A 17,138-nucleotide genomic window follows, 5' to 3' on the forward strand; every position below is an offset into this window, starting at 1 on the left:
AATAGAGGTATTTCTGGTTATAAGTGTATTATGTAGTGTATTCTTTAATTTATGTTTGTGTTCCTTTATTTTGAGATGCTTTTAGTATTACTGTTTTGTGACTTAAAGAACATTAAGGAAATGTTACTGTGAAACTGGACAATGTTCACAGTGTTTATTTCTGATCGCAGCGGCTGCTTCATGTCCGTTGCATCATTCAGGGAGTACCTTCGTTGGCGCTTTCATGAGGACATGATGAGGAAGCTGGAAACTTTTGGCACATTCTCTTTAAAAGCACAGCATGTTGGCGACTGGTTAGTCGATTAAACCTATGTAGCGCTTTAGATCTCAGCTACAACCACACGCACAACCACACACACAACCACACACACACACACACACACACATACACACAACCACACACACACAACCACACCCACACACAGCAACCACACAACCACACACACAACCACACACAGACAACCACAACCACATACACACACAACCACAACCACACACACAACCACACGCATATCCACAAAACCACACCCACAACCACACACACACACAACCACACACACACACTCAACCATATACAACCACACACACACAACCACACACACAACCACACACACAACCACACACGCAACCACACAGACACACAACCACACACACACACACAACAACCACACACACAACCACACACAACCCCACACACACAACCACACACACAACCACACACACACACAACCACAACCACACACAATACCACACACAAAACCACACACACAACCACACAACCACAACCCCACACACAACCACACACACAGCCACACACACAACCACAACCACAAACACAACCACAACCACAACCACACACACAACCACAACCACAACCACACAGCCACAACCACAGCCACACACACAACCACACACACAACCACACACACAATCACACACACACAACCACAACCACACACAACCACACACACAACCACAACCACACACACAACCACATACAACCACACACACAACCACACACACACACAACCACCCAAACAACCACACACCCAACCACACACACACACAACCACACACACAACCACACCCACAACCACAACCACACACACAACCACACACACGCCCACACAGACACACAACCACACACACAACCACACACAGACAACCACACACACAACCACACACACAACCCCACACACAACCACACACACACACAACTACACACACACACAACCACACACACAACCACACACAACCACACATCCACACACACAACCACAACCAAACACAATACCACACACAAAACCACACACAACCACAGCCACACAACCATAACCACACACACAACCACACACAACCACACACACAACCACACACACACACAACCACAACCACACACACAACCACACAACCACAACCACACAACCACAACCACACAACCACAACCACACACACACAACCACACACAACCACAACCACACACACAACCACTCACACACACAACCACACACACAAGCACACACACATACAACCACACACACACAACCACACATATAATCACACACATACACAACCACACACACACACAACCACACACACACACAACCACACACCCAACCACACACCCACACACCCAACCACACACACAACCACACACACAACCACACACACACTCACAACCACACCCACACACACAACCACACACACACGCAACCACACACACACACACACAACCACACACACACAACCACACACACACAACCACACACAACCACACACACAACCACGCCAAGCATTGGCATAGCCAATAGGTCTTGCCTTTGGGACCTTATAAGTGTTTAGCCACGCAACAGTTGATGTGGTTGCACCAAGGATATTGTGCTGCATAACTAAATACTTAGAAGGTCCCAAAAGCGAGACCTATTGGCTATGCCAATGCTTGTTAATAGTATGTGGATGATCACCTCTGCAGTACGAATTCCATTTTGCAGCTATGCTAGGCTTCAAAATGGAATTCATATTGCAGAGGTAATCACACTAGTTCTATTTATAAAGCATTTACTGTTCGTTTTACATATATTTCACTTGTACGTACCCACCTCTTTATAAGGCCATCAGCCGCCACTGCTCATACGCACCTGACTGTGGCAGGATGTGTTCTTCAGATCTTTTTGTCTGTTTGGTAGTATTCAGTTCATTTTTCGCCGTCTGCAAAACACATGAATAGAAATTTTGTAAATACATGTACCAAGAACCGCTTGCCCTAAACCAGTGCTTCCTAAACTTTTTAGAACCACGATCAACTTTTATTACCACACTTTCGCAGCCCATCTAGCTTCAATGGACATGAGGCGGGCGATTTTGTAATGTAATTAAAGCATTGTGTGGGAGCACATTGTCTTTACAGACAGCACAGTTTGTATCGAAATGGTCACTAAATTTGCACACATAGTGTTACTGATCAAACTATATTGCACACAAATGATAAGTGTGGAAATCGGGGTTCAGTGAATACTTATTATTTGTGCATCACCAAGTAAAGTGTTCTGATTTTTTCTGATCCTATTAAAATCTTTGATTCCATTACACTCTGACTTGCAAAAAATGTGCTTCAATGTTGCTTTCTGAACTGCTGAATGTGTATAGTTTACCACCGAGTTTTATTTACATTTAGTTATGTGTTGGGAAAAAAGGTTCACTTTACTTTTCTTTCTCTGACTGCAAAGTGAAATGAGTTTGTGAGCAACACAATAGCGGGGTTTCCTCCCTAAGGCCAGAGGAGGGTACCCCCCACACTGCTGCGCAGAAAGCGTGAAAAATAAAACGGTAATAAAATAATTTTATTTCCACTTTATTTTTTTCCTGCCAGCCGAACCATGTGTGAAGGTGGGGTGGGGCCAGTGAGCTATTGTTCCTGATTGGCAGCAGCGAGAAGTTTCCATTTCAGTTTGAAGTGCATTTTGGTTGGCCGGCTAAATTGCGCCAGCCAGCCTGACTTGCGCAATTCAAACCTCCCCAGCAGGAGGTGTCTTAGACACCTGGGTGGAGAGCAGTCCCAGGCCTCCAGTGCCTTTAGGAGAACTGAGCCAGCTTTCTCCAGCCAATCCGGACGCTTCATTCATGCTCCTTAAGGTTATTAACAGCATGAGAGCAGCATCTAGATTGATTACAGTTGTTGGCTGTGGGACCTCGTGCTCAGAGCCAGGGACTGTGAAACATTGAGGACGTGCTGCAGGCATTTAAGGGCAGATAAACGAGTAATTTTTCTTTATAATTTTTTTTATGTAAATACTGTAATGTAACTGGTGCTCACGTTAAGCTCTGCAATACCTGTGGGTCAAGTTTGCACAGCGTGCTATAAACAAAAATACTGCTCGTATAGTGCCCTACCATTTTTGTGTGTCACCAACCGCCACTGGTAAACACCCATGTTAAATAAAATAACCAGCAGTAGACATAGCCTGACATGTGTCCTCTGTCTTTGAGGCACAGCAAACGTGACAAGATAAATACAGAATTTAAAGGCATATTTATTTATTGCTTTGACTTTTGCAACCCACCAAAAATCGCCCAGGTCACGAACCACGGTTTGGGGAATATCGCCCTAAACACATTTTGCAATGACATAGCCAATATGTTCACTGGAATCAACATCTCACATTTGTTAGTAGTGGTTCATATTAGAGCGGTCAACTAGTCAACCAGTGTGGATGTAGATTTTTCTCTGTTCGACCAATTAAGTCTGAGCACAATATTAAGCACAGGGATGTGTGGGAGGCATAAGGGAAACAGAAAGACTCCTGGGCTCGATTTACTAAGGGTTCTGTGGATGCCCTCTCAGCGCTACTCGACTTTGCGCGGCGCGAGTGACGAGTCGCGAGTTGGTGACAGGGTGGAGCCTGCAAGGACTTCTATTTTCAACTTGCCTTTGCAGGATAAAGTGTTGCTGATGGGCAGGGATGAGGAGAACCACTCCAGTACCACACCATCAATGTCCATTCGATTCTAAAGGTTATTGATCAGGGGATATGGTTGGCTGTATCGCAGATGTCAAGGAGCACATTTATGTAGGAAAGACTTAAGTCCAGGAAGCAGATCATCGACAACTTGTAGAAGAGCAGCATCAGCGTCTCAATCCTGTCTGAAACAGATTGAAAATTGGCCAAGAGATTGTTTATTTGTATGTTTTGAGAAATGTAGGAAGCAGCACAGCTTGTAATCACCTTTCCAGGAAAGTTAGACCTTATGCTGCTCCAAAGTTATTGCGGTCACTGGGGTTCGCTGGGGTTTTTTCCAAACAGGTGAGGCTTGACTAGTTTTTAAACAGTTAAGAAATACACTTTGCATAAGCTCAGAAAATTGGTCCATTTTGTTATCAAGTGTTTGGCCGCTTCTATACAAATGTTATTGAGCGCCATGTTGGTGAAGTGACTTCTATACAAATGTGATTGAGCGCCATGTTGGTGAAGTGACTTCTATACAAATGTGATTGAGCGCCATGTTGGTGAAGTGACTTCTATACAAATGTGATTGAGCGCCATGTTGGTGAAGTGACTTCTATACAGATGTTATTGAGCGGCATGTTGGTGAAGTGACTTGTATACAGATGTTTTTGAGCGCCATGTTGGTGAAGTGACTTCTATACATATGTTATTGAGCGCCATGTTGGTGAAGTGACTTCTTTACAAATGTTATTGAGCGCCATGTTGGTGAAGTGACTTGAGTGTTTAACATTGGAAATGAATTTGAGCAGCTGAGGCTCCAAGTAAACTGTAAAATGAGAGGAGGATGTCTGGGGTTTCGTGATTAGATTCTCATCATCTAGGGGATCAGGGATTGAAAGAAGCGACAATTTGGAGGTTGTGATTTTTTTTCAGTAAAGAATTTTACAAATTATTTACGTCTGGAATTGGGGACTCCATTTAGGCTGGTCATTGAGTTGTAGATGACAATGTGGGTGTCATTTAGCAATGTCCAAAAGAGAGGGTTTGGTAGCTCAGTGGACTAATCATTCCCCTGCAGGTGCCTGTGTTTGACCTTATGGTCACAGGTTCAAATCCCGGCAGGTCCACTCAGCCTTTCATCCATCTGAGGTCAATAAAATGAGTACCATTGAGTTGGGTAACAATAAACATCTGTTATTCAGCGCCAAGAGACCTATGGGTGAACGTGCGCTTTATAAATACACATGTTATGTTATTTGATATGTGAGAACTTAGACCTCAAAATGGTTTGTGTAGTCTGTATGGCAGTGCTACCATGATTCAGAGTCTCAAGAGAAGGGGATTGCTTACAAGTGTCCTCTGGTCCCCTGAGGGATTTTCTTTCTTCATGGTCATCTATCAAGAAACCAAGGGGTTAAAGGCTTCAGTCTTCTTGCTTTTCAAAAGGCAACCTATAAAGTTTCCTTTTTTCATTGACAGAGATTTGCAGTCGGTGAATGCAAAGGCAAAAGGAAGCTAATAACCATTGTAGTGTAGTCCTAATAGTACCCTGTCATGCAGGACCTACGCTGTTTACGGATAACATATACTGTGGGTCTGGTGGCAGATTGACTCCGTGCACCCCCGACGCATATGTTAGCCTATGGTTTGCATTAGCTAGCTCACAGTGCCACTAGAATCTCCTGCTATCAGAGAGATTAGTGTTTGGCAACCTCAGAACACAATAACCTCAGACTCGTGGAAACAATATACTACTTTTCACCCAGTCACTCGTGCTAGCTTGTTTTGCTCTCAGAGAGATACAGAGAAGAAACAGTCGAGCGTTTTTACAATACGAATTTATTGTACCGTAGTTCTTCTCATGTAAAATGAGTGCGCTGTTACAACTGTACACAGTAGCAGAGCTATAGAACCAGCAGTACAGTGAATAAAAAGGAATAGTATTGTTCTACCATTTTGTTATAGTCACAAACATATACATGATTATGAAATGCATTTATAAAAATAAAGTGCGTACTCCTAAGATGCCTAACTAGAAGTACCTAAGTGTACCTAGCATGTGAGTAGGTGCTACAGAGCCTAAGCCTAAGAGCCAAGACTCCCGCTAGCATTGCGTCGAACCCCCATACCTGAATAGTGAGAGTGTGGGACTTCGTCCCGGACTTGAGCTGGACTCCCCGCAAGGGATCGTCAGACCACTGTCAGCTGGAGCGATGGCATGCCGAAGCTGCAGCGTCTCTGGTCAGTGTGTCGGTCTTGAAGTCTTGGTTCCCTCCTGCCTTCTGATAGCAAGAGGTGCTGAATTTCTACAGTCTATGTACGTGTGTTACCCCTTGTTCAGTATGAGGATGACGTTGGGGATTTATCCTTGTGTGTCGATGGGAGAGGTGAAGTGTACCCCCTGGAGAGTGTACTCATCAATTATTCATGTGCACTAAGGATGACGTCTTAGCAATATCGATTGGGAAAAACCCACCCTCGGCATGGAACTAGGTGAAAGGTTTAGTCCATGGAAGGCTACAGTCCTTATAAGGTGTGATGTCCCTATAAGGCATTCTGTCCTTATTTGGAGTTATGTCCTTATAAGGCTCGTTCATGTGAAATAACGGGAGCTCATGTAGGGAAAGTGTACGATATTCCTTGGACCTATATTAGGGTACAGATATGAAATATAACACCGTGGGACCGATCGCCCGAGATAGGGTCATTTATTGATAGAAGGAGATCTTTGGCAATAATGATATTGATTATAGACGCTTTGCAGCGAGCAATCGATGTCTTGAAGAAACATAGAAAGCTGTGTTGTTTGCATTTCCCTGTTCAAACTCAGGTCACAGAGAATGATGCTGATCTCAGAGATTAGCATTTGGGTTATAATTAAGTCAATCTATTTCCCCAGGAATGTGTTATTCTTTCCTGGGGGTTGGCACATGAATTGCGGAGGTATTGTGAGCAGAGTTTTAGAGATAAGCATTAATGAAGTGATATTGGTCCCTTAGGAGTTGTTGGACCATATTATATTATTGTCGAAATCTACAGATCCGGTGACCCTCCTGTCTTCATGATTACATTGAAGGGTAGCGTAGATTGGAGGAAGAGAAGATTAAAAACATGAAGTCCATAGTAGATGTGTACGGAATGGATGGAGCATCCCCAGTAGATAGCACAGATGCAGGGATCAGCCTCCAGTAGATATGACAGATGCAGGGATCAGCCCCCAGTAGATAGGACAGATGCAGGGATCAGCCCCCAGTAGATGTGGTGAATGCAGGGAACAGCTCCCATTATAGTGAGTTCACTGAAAAACCCACAGTAAATAAGGAAGATGCATGGCCCAGGCTCCAGTTGAGGTACGGATTGTGGGGAAAACATTCAACGTAGACATGGAAGATACACAGTGCTTCTACTGTTAGCGAAGGTAGGTGCATTAAACAGCCAACAGTATATGTGGAGGATGCATCTCTCTGTTGATGTGCTGTACGCGTGGAACCATTAGAAGTCCCAGACACATCGAGCACTTCGCTCTGCGTGTGATGGTGGCATGTAGCAGTCTTAGTATATATTGTGACAGCAGTAAGCGGACCCCGATAAATCTGAGCAGTGTGTAAAGCGCCTCCAGTAGATGTGAAGAGTCACAGAGGAGCTCAAGTCAATGCGCTGAATTCACAAACAAGTCTTTAGTAAATATGGAAGATAAACGGAGCAGCCACCAGTAGAGGTGATGGATGCAAGGGATAGCCACGCGTACACCGAGGAAGCCCGGTGCAGTGGAGCATTCATAGTCTAGTTCCCATAAAAGTGGAGGAGCAAGTGAGTAGCCTTCAGTAGACATTATAACTGCTTGGGGCCTCTCATATAGAGGTGAATGGTGCATGATAGAGCCCTGGGTCAATGTGGGTAATAAGTAGAACACAAACCAGGGGTTGTTAGGAGCAGAGCTTAGAGGAGGTGAATGGTGCATGCAGCATCTTCTTGTAGAGGTGGTAGATTCATGGAGTGGTCCCCAGTTTCAATAATATTAAATGTGCCTTTCTACATCAGCACAGATGCTGATATGCATTAAATATTTTATGCTTAGGTATCTGAATCCGAAAAACCTCAAGCATGTATGCAGGAATTCTTCACAAGAGTAAGATGCCAAAAGCATCTGTTTCTTCTACTTTTGACATGACAGTCACATTTCTATGTTAAGTTTACCATGGTAATTATTTACTGTTAGGGTGATATATGTATTACTGAGGAGCTGGCCCAGTGATGAGATACGAATGTATGTTAACAGCTTTGGTGAGATTGTGCGAGATGGACATACATTAGGACAGGAGAGCTTCTGCTCTGCAATGCAGCGCTTAGAAGGAGCGGCCGATGTATTTATTATATTGAGATTTCGGCTAACAATGTTGGTTGACCCTGTACAGTCTAAAAAAGCAACATTGTTCTGTTTTTCTTTTGCACTGTAGCAGGCTTTTTAAAAATAATTTAGTCAGAAATCAAAATGCAAGCCAGGCGCATTGGCTGTGCTAATGCTTGTTGACAGTTTCCGCCCTCCTCAATGTAACACCTGCAGTTTTAAAGAGGAATATCCCTTTACCCAGGCCACCTGACACTAGTCCACTCACAATGCGTAGTGTCCCTTCCTGCTCTGTGCAGAGAGACCATTGCAGAAATCACACAGGTGTCTGTGGTTGAATGAGCAAGGAGGGCCTGCTACCATCACCGCATTGTACATGTCTGTGGTTGAATGGGCAAGGAGGGCCGGCTACCATCACCGCATTGTACATGTCTGTGGTTGAATGAGCAAGGAGGGCCTGCTACCATCACCGCATTGTACATGTCTGTGGTTGGATGAGCAAGGAGGGCCTGCTACCATCACCGCATTGTACATGTCTGTGGTTGAATGGGCAAGGAGGGCCGGCTACCATCACCGCATTGTACATGTCTGTGGTTGAATGAGCAAGGAGGGCCTGCTACCATCACCGCATTGTACATGTCTGTGGTTGGATGAGCAAGGAGGGCCTGCTGCCATCACCGCATTGTACATGTCTGTGGTTGAATGGGCAAGGAGGCCCTGCTACCATCACCGCATTGTACATGTCTGTGGTTGAATGAGCAAGGAGGGCCTGCTACCATCACCGCATTGTACAGAACCTGTCCACCTCCGCCATTCTCCGCTGTCCTGAATTGGCATTTGCCGATGAGCTCTGGAAGAGGTTTTGGGTTACCTGTAATAGAGCTCCAGTCTTCTCTCACACCTATCACTTTGCAAGCAGGAAGCGCCCATTATCTTTGAATGGTGATACACCTGAGACATCCCCCCGCTGCCGCAATATGAGAATTCGGCTCAATGTTGCGTGCAAAGCGAGCTCTGAATCTGTGTCAGAAGCGACAAAGGCTCACGCGCTGCAAAGTTGCTGCTTTTATTCATGGTGCTTACGCTTCCTACCTTCTTTGGATGACATGGATCAGAAGAATTCTAAGGATCAGAGCTGTTGCATTGCACCGCTCGGCGAGCAAAGCTTCGAGCTTAAATGCGAGTCACCATTGAGGGACGCAGTATGGATCACACCGATTTTTAAATCTGAGGCCCCTTTGTTACACTATTAGACTCACAAATGGAGCACAAGCCGATGGCGGTGTTTTCCCGATCAAGATCTGCATGTTCAGGATTTACCAGGCCTTTTCCCCCCATTAAATTTCGGCAGGTTTGACCCACTGAAATGTATGTGGGTGATGCAGACATCATCATGTGTAATGACTAGATCCAGGCAAACCCTAAGCAAAAGTAGTCGTTAATTACCGGGGCGCTCGTACTCAATTAAAAGGTACCACATCCTTGGGCATATGTTGCCCTCTGGCCATTAAAAATTGTGCTCAAATTAGCATCAGGCTGCGAAACAAGCAATTTCGTAGCATAAATCCACGTTTTCTCCTAAAGCCTCGGCAGAATCGTGCTGTGTTTATTTCACGCGGACAAATTAGCTGAACCAAGCAAGTCTTCGTGTCTCCTGGTTCCAGAACCCCTCACACAGACCTCAAATCCAACAAGCATTGGCAAACCCAATAGGTTTCGCCTCTGCAAATTCTATTGACTTTGTTCTTTTTTTTTTTTCTTTCATATTGTGGAGCGGTGAGCTGCTGTGCAATATAACTTAAAGTTAACATTGTTTAAAAACATTGACAATTCAAAATAGTAGAACTATTAGGCTTAATGAATGTTTTTTTTTGCCATGTTGCCAGCAAGGTTGAAAGTAAAAAAATAAAAGTGCTTTGAAGCAGTCTGCATTGATGGCGTCATCATAGTGCCCTTTTTTAATATTACCTTCAGCCATGCTGCTGGACAACAGGGTTGAAAAATTGCAATGTCAATAGAACTTGTGCAACCTATGGGCTTTGCCAATGCTTTTTTAACTTATATTTTTGGGACTCAACAAAATAAAGCATCACACTCTGATGTGGTGGGCGTGATTCCTCAAGTCTAGTAGAGAGCAAGGGGCAGATTTACAAGCCCTGTGCGCCACTTTTGCACCACCGTTGCGTCACTTTTGTGACGCAGTGGCGGCGCAAAGCTAGCGCCATGCTGCGACAGATTTACAACGTGACGCATCTAGGGAGATGCGTCACGTTGTAAAGCCGTGCGTTACATTAAACCTGCGTCGGGTTTAATGTATGCAGGGTGGGCGTTCCATAGGAAAAAGCCTCGGAAAAGTGACGCAGTGAAATCTACAAGATTTCATGCAGTCACTTTTCTGACGCTGGTGCGTCAAATCCTTACGCCTGCTTCAAGCAGGCGTAAGGCGTGACGCACCATGTTAGGGATAGGCCAGGTTGGAACAGTGCTGGAGTTGCCTTGTGCTTGTGACACAACTTCAGCACTGCGCCAACCTTACGCCGGCAGATGCGTCACCCATCTGCTTGTCCTTGCGCCACGATGCACTGCATTGTAAATGCGGCGCATCTGCGGTGGCGCAAGGGCAAACTTGCGTGACGCATCTTCCCTGGCGCATCCCTGCTGATTTGCAGGGATGCGCCAGGGAACGTAAATCTGCCCCGTATGTTTAATTTGAGCTCCAAAGTTGCAGCCATTTTAAGAAAGTTGTTTAAAATGTTCATGTGAACTGTTAATTCCAGGGTTGCTGCTGGCATTTATCTTCTGAAACATCAAGTACCAAGTTCATGTATCCTTAGGCACAATTAAAGGAAAGAAGATGATTTGTACTGGCGATGAGGGAGACTGCGCCAATAATACGGGGCGGCGTAAGGGTGATGGAAGGGCTAAGAAATCAAACTGGGCCTGCACATGTGGCAGTGTAGTTTGGGGGAAATCAGTCGTGCTACCTGTGCACAACTGCAGCGACTAAGGAGTTCATATCTAATGCCACACAACGGACATATATGAAATAAAACTCTGACGCCCGTCCCCAGCACAGATGACCTGCAGATGCATAAGGTTCAGATTTTTTCCTGCAAATTTTTCAGGGCATCCCTCCCACCTTTGAAAACCTTAATAAACAAATTAATGAGAGGGGGGATTGGCCCTGTGCTGCTGCTTACATTAAATAGGAAGCAACAATTCTTTCCTAAGTTGGAGCAGTGCTGGGGTGCTCCTGATGGATATGGGGTGTTCTTCCAGAACCTGGGTGTGGGATGGAAAAGCTTAACCCGTTCGGTGCTTGCGTTGGCCAATGGCCGACGCAAGCACTTCCTCCCTGGTGCTGCGCACGTCCGTTGGCCGTCGCAGCCCCGCCGGCTCTTTAATTCTACCGCACCGCGGGAGAAGTTGCGCCGTGGTTAAGGGGTTAATATCACCAACTGAGGATCATGTCTCGTAACTAAGTTGGAGGACAGTAACCAATCCAGTATAGAGCAGAATGGAAGTGTGAACAGAGAGGTACTGCCGCTGTCAAGCATATAGGATTAATGGCCGCATGGCCTTAAAGAGGGAGTTGAAAAGACAACAAAGAGTTTAGGATGAGACTGGCAAAAACTGAAACAGCAAGTGAGGTATTCCTGGGGGCAACCAAAATTTTATTTATCCAGTGAGGATGGATAACCTGGTACGGATTAAGCAAATGAGGACAGCTGGTCTGCCCATGATACCAAGCAAAATTTCCCCTTACACATCTGCCAAGAGGTGCTACCTGATTTCCTCCCCCTGGCTTTGTCACTTCTCATTATTGCTGCAATTCTTCCACTCTGTAGCTTAAGATCCTACTTTGTTCTCTGCTACTACTGACTTTCGCTTCTCCTTCTCCTTTAACATCGATCAACCATAATCTGCCTTCATCATCTCTTGCCTTCCCTGCATGCACCTCATATTCCCCGTCCTGTTCACAATCATATTTCTTGCCCACTTATTTCTTGTATTATTCAGACTGTTAAGCATGAATGGGCTCCCCATTTCCTCATTCCTCTTGGGGGTGAGAGGTATGTGTATGAGGAGTGTGTCTATACATGAGGGCTGGCAAATCAAAGTATGGGGGTCGACTTATATGTATGCAGGCCTAAGGTTGTAGAGTGCTCCCTAGAGATAGTGGTAGTCAGAAAGTGTGTATGCTCTTTCTGCGTGTACCGCTGTGCCCCACTCTGTTCTTCCATCCCTTCATGCAACAACTACTGTAAGCCGGAAGTTGGGTGCCCGATCCTGAATTCACAGCCCCTTGAAAGGATCTGAAAGAAGATTTTCTGTTTACCTTCTCTGGATTAAGATAGATAACGATCTACGGTAGAAACTACGGTGCAGTGATGTAGGGTCGAAACTCAGGTACAGTGCACGTAAACACAACAAAATAAATGGATTGTCTAGTCAGTACTATTCGTTTTATAGGTAAAGAAATTTTATTCTATTCCACAATGGCAACCTATGACTTAAGAAAAGTAAGGAATGAGCAAAGGACTGGACAAAAGCCTGGCTACAGCAGAACACCTTAACCAACATGATGAACTTCCTGTCCATCCCTTGCATCCTGTTTCCAGTTATGGCAAGAAGAGCTGAGCCAACAGCCACTGAATGGCTGAAGGAGTGTCTGGGTCGCGTACATAAATCCAATGGATATTATGGGATGCCTGACCATCACCAAAAGACACAGTATGACAGCACATTTTGGATACTAATTTGCAGAGAATGGTTATTGTTAGAATTGGGGATCTCTGGTTGACAGAGGTAGGTACTTGTGACAAGCAGGGATCCTCTCCTCTAATCAGGATGAGGGGATTACCCTCTTAAAATAACCCCTGCTCACTCTCTAGGTAGCTTGGCGCGAGCAGACAAGGCGTTATCGCAGAGCGTCATAGGTTAAGCATTTGTGAATTCATACAGTAACCAAGCGACCCACCACAAAGAGACTCCACACTGGGATTATAGAAAAATTGTATGGGGCAGATTTATATTAGACTTGCGCCACTTTTACGCCGCCGTTGCGTCACTTTTGTGACGCAGCGGCGGCGTAAACCATGCGCCATGCTGCGCCTTATTTACAACGTGACGCATCTAGGGAGATGCGTCACATTGTAAAGCCCTGCGCTACATTAAACCTGCGTCAGGTTTATTGTATGCATGGTGGGCGTTCCATCGGAAAAAGCCTCTGAAAGTGACGCAGTGAAATCTACAAGATTTCACTCAGTCACTTTTCCGACGCTGCTGCGTCAAAACCTTGCGCCTGCTTGAAGCAGGCGTAAGGCATGACGCAGCATGTTAGGTATGGGCAGCCCCTAAACATTGCTGGAGTTGCGTCGTGCTTGCGACGCGACTCCAGCAATGCGCCGCCGTTACGCCATCAGATGCGTCACGCATCTGTTTATCCTTGCGCCACGATGCGCTGCATTGTAAATGCGGCGCATCTGTGGTGGCGCAAGGGTAAACTTGCGTGACGCATCTTTCCTGGCGCATCCCTGCTGATCTGCAGGGATGCGCCAGGAAACATAAATCTGCCCCTATATATTTATATAAGGCTTAGCACAAGACCAAATAACGATAAGCAGGTCCACAATACTGTTAGCAAATAAAAGATTTCTTGATCAGCGTGATTTTTAAGGTTCTATGCGGTGCGTTCTGCTTCGTACGGTTCGTACGGTGATGAAAGAAGCTTCAGAACGAGTCTTACATGCTCTGCGAGCGCTCCGGTACAGAGCGTACACCCTGCGGTGTGAGACGTACACAGTACCTTTGTCTTGGAGAGTTCGTCACGGACGGTGCGGTAAAACAACAAACGAAGTACGCTGCGATGTCCTCCTTTCGCGGTGCGAGCTATGGCCCGTAGGGGGCCCTTAGTCACGTTGCTTGAGTGGACAGTGCGTTGTACGGTGCGGATGCTTCTTCCATGCGATGTACGCGCCGTACCCTGAGAGGGGCACCTTTACCGTAGGTGCGGTGCGAAGCCACAGTACGCTCCGAGTCTGCGAGATGTACGCAGCTACTCTACACACCGCAGCCCTTCCCCAGCAGGGGAAAGGAGCGTACGGGGAGTAGTACGGTTCGTAGGATGAAAAGCAAAGTGCGGTGCAAAGTCCTTCCTTCACGGTGCGAGCTACGGCTCGTAGGGGCCTGTAGTCACGTTGTTCGGGCCGGACAGCTGGGCACAGGCTTTTCAGTGTACGCGTCGAGGGACGAGACGCACACTTCGTTTTGGCTTCGTCGCTTACGGGGAAAATGGCAGTTTTCCTGAGCTCTTCTCACGGCGATGAAGTCCACTGGTCCTGGGACTTCGTTCAGGGGGCAAGCTCACACACAAGCCCTTGGAGATCTTTTAAAGCAAGTTTGAAAGCAAAGTCTTGGTAGTCTTTTCCTCCTCTTCAGTAGCAAGGCAACCACTGCAGGCCAATCCCCTAGGTCAGGGACAGTACTGCTACAGTTTTCCCAGTTCCTCCTCGTCGGACAGAGGTTTCTTCTTGGCAGGACAGGATCTGATTTCTTAGGAGCAGGGCTCCTATACTTATACCACAATTCTTTTGTTCTTTCATGCCAGGGGGCCTTTGCCCAGTTCAACCCAGTTCTGGAGCACTTTGTTTACTGGACTTTGCTTCTTCTTTCAGTGTGCAGGGCAGAGACATCAGACGCTCCACAGGAGGTGGAGCCTGCATTGTGGTGGCAGAGCACATCCCTATTCAGAGTGCAGGTGTACTCCTCCCACCCATCTGGATGTAATCTTCCTATTCACCACCTGGCTGCCCCAGCCTGTCTCCTGGAATTCCCAAGCCCTGTCACTCACAGAAACCAGACAGCAGATACACATCAGAGCAGAGGCGGGCTGAAATGGTTAGGCCAGCAAATGCAAACTTTCTAAAAGTGGCATTCGCAAACCCAGAACATTAAAATAAACTTTTCTAAAAGATGTATTTTATTATTCTGAGTTCAGGCATACTAAACTCGACGTTCTACCATGTTCCCTGGGCCTGTTAGGATCATAGGATGTAACAATTCTAACAGCCCATTCTGGCCTATGAGAACAGGTAGCCTTACAATAGTGAAAAAAGAAAATGGGTGTAATTCACTATTAGGACATGCCACACACATCAGGGCATGTCCTACCTTATGCTTACAATGCACCCTGCCCTTGGGCCTTCCATAGGGGTGACTAATATGAAGTTAAGGGAAGGTTTAGGGACTGACAAGTGTGTGCACTTGCCCAGTCAGCATGACAGTACCAGACTGCACGCAGACTCTGTAATGGCAGACCTTAGACACATTTTACTAGACCGCTTTTTTGGGTGGCACAACCACTGCTGCAAGCCCACCAGCAGCATTTGTATTTACAAGCCCTGGCACTCCTGGTGCACGGTACTAGGGGCTGACAGTAAACCAAATAAGCCAATCATGGAATCCAACCAACATATACAATTTCACACAGGGAGCACTTGCACTGTGGCACTGGTTGGCAGTGGCACAGTGCTCTGAGCGGCTGTTAGAACCGGCGGTCTCTAGTTGGCAGAGGTATACACTTCTGACAAATAGGGACCAACCAACTCTAGTCAGGGCAAGGGGATTACACACTCAGATAACCCCTGCTACCCCCTTGGTAGCTTGGCAGAGCAGACAGGCTTATCTCAGAGGCAGTGTGTTAAGCATTTATGACCACATACAGTAATAAGGTGAATACACTACAGATGGACACGACACAGAAGTTATTATAAAAATAGGATTTTTATATAAGGTTTAGCACAAGACCAAATAACGACAAAAATATACCACAGTCTTAATAAATACTCTTTGGAAGGAAAGATAATAGTTCAAGTAAGGTTTCTTCTTGGCAAATAGTTCTTTAGCAACAAAGTTACGTATTCTTCTGAAACACAGTTCGTTGGCAACAATGTAACTCCCACGGGAGTCACACGACGTCGAGTCTACAGGATTCCCAAGGTTCGGCGTCGACCGCGAGGAGCGCTACGTCGAGCCTGGAGTTGCAACAGACCCCACAAGTACAGTACCTTGAGAAATGAAGAAATCGATGATCCACGGCGTCGAGATGTCGGCGTCGAGGTCGGCGTCGATCGTGCCTCGGAGTCGGGTCGATCTGCAGCGGCGTCGAGGGATGTCAGGCCGGAGCAGCGCTCACGGCGTCGAGAAGGGCGTCGAGTCGATGCGATCAGCAGCGGCGTCGGGACGGGGTCGCTTGGAGGTGGAGCCGATACTCACTCCTCACTGGCGTCGATACCGGCGTCGAGACGGGGTCACTTGGAGCCGGGGCCGATACCCACTGCTCACTGGCGTTGCTGCTGGCGTCGTTCGGGCCCGGCGGCCGGCGTCGAAGGCTCGGGACACTGGAGCCGTTACTCACGGTGTCGAGCTGGATTCGGCGGCGTCGGCGGCGTCGAGGCTGCAGATTCTCCCTTGTGTACTGGAAACAACACTTTCCAGCAATTCAACAGATGGTGAAGTCCTTTGGCCCTGTGACTTCAACAGGAGACTGGCACTCTTCCAGCCCTTGGAGATTTCCTAGCAAGTGTTCAGAGAGTACACACCAAGTTCCTCTCTCCTTGTTCCTTGGCAAAAATAAAGAAGCAGCTTTCAGGTTCCTCCACAGCAAAACAGCACTCTGGCAGAAAGGGGAGGCAAGTCCTTAGATCAGCAGGCTTCTTGTCCTTGGTACAGGTTTCCTTGTCAGAAGTGATCTGAGTTCTTGGTTCAGGGGTCCTTCTTTTATACCCCATTTCTCCTTTGTTCCCTTTGTCCAAGCAGGGAGATTCCCACCATCTCAGGTTTGT

At 46.5% G+C, this 17,138-nt stretch overlaps 1 long non-coding RNA gene across 1 annotated transcript in view; it reads right to left on the reverse strand.

Annotated features, from left to right (window-relative positions):
• Positions 1 to 17,138, reverse strand: part of LOC146869291 (uncharacterized) — a 56,201-nt gene that overhangs the window by 16,973 nt on the left and 22,090 nt on the right. The window contains exon 3 of the long non-coding RNA XR_014981391.1: positions 2,139 to 2,208. This is a non-coding gene — a long non-coding RNA (uncharacterized LOC146869291). The remainder of the gene's footprint in view (positions 1 to 2,138; positions 2,209 to 17,138) is intronic.

The sequence above is a fragment of the Triturus cristatus genome, chromosome 1_1 (genome assembly GCF_964204655.1).
Source record: "Triturus cristatus chromosome 1_1, aTriCri1.1, whole genome shotgun sequence".
In the NCBI taxonomy this organism is placed as follows: Eukaryota; Metazoa; Chordata; class Amphibia; order Caudata; family Salamandridae; genus Triturus; species Triturus cristatus.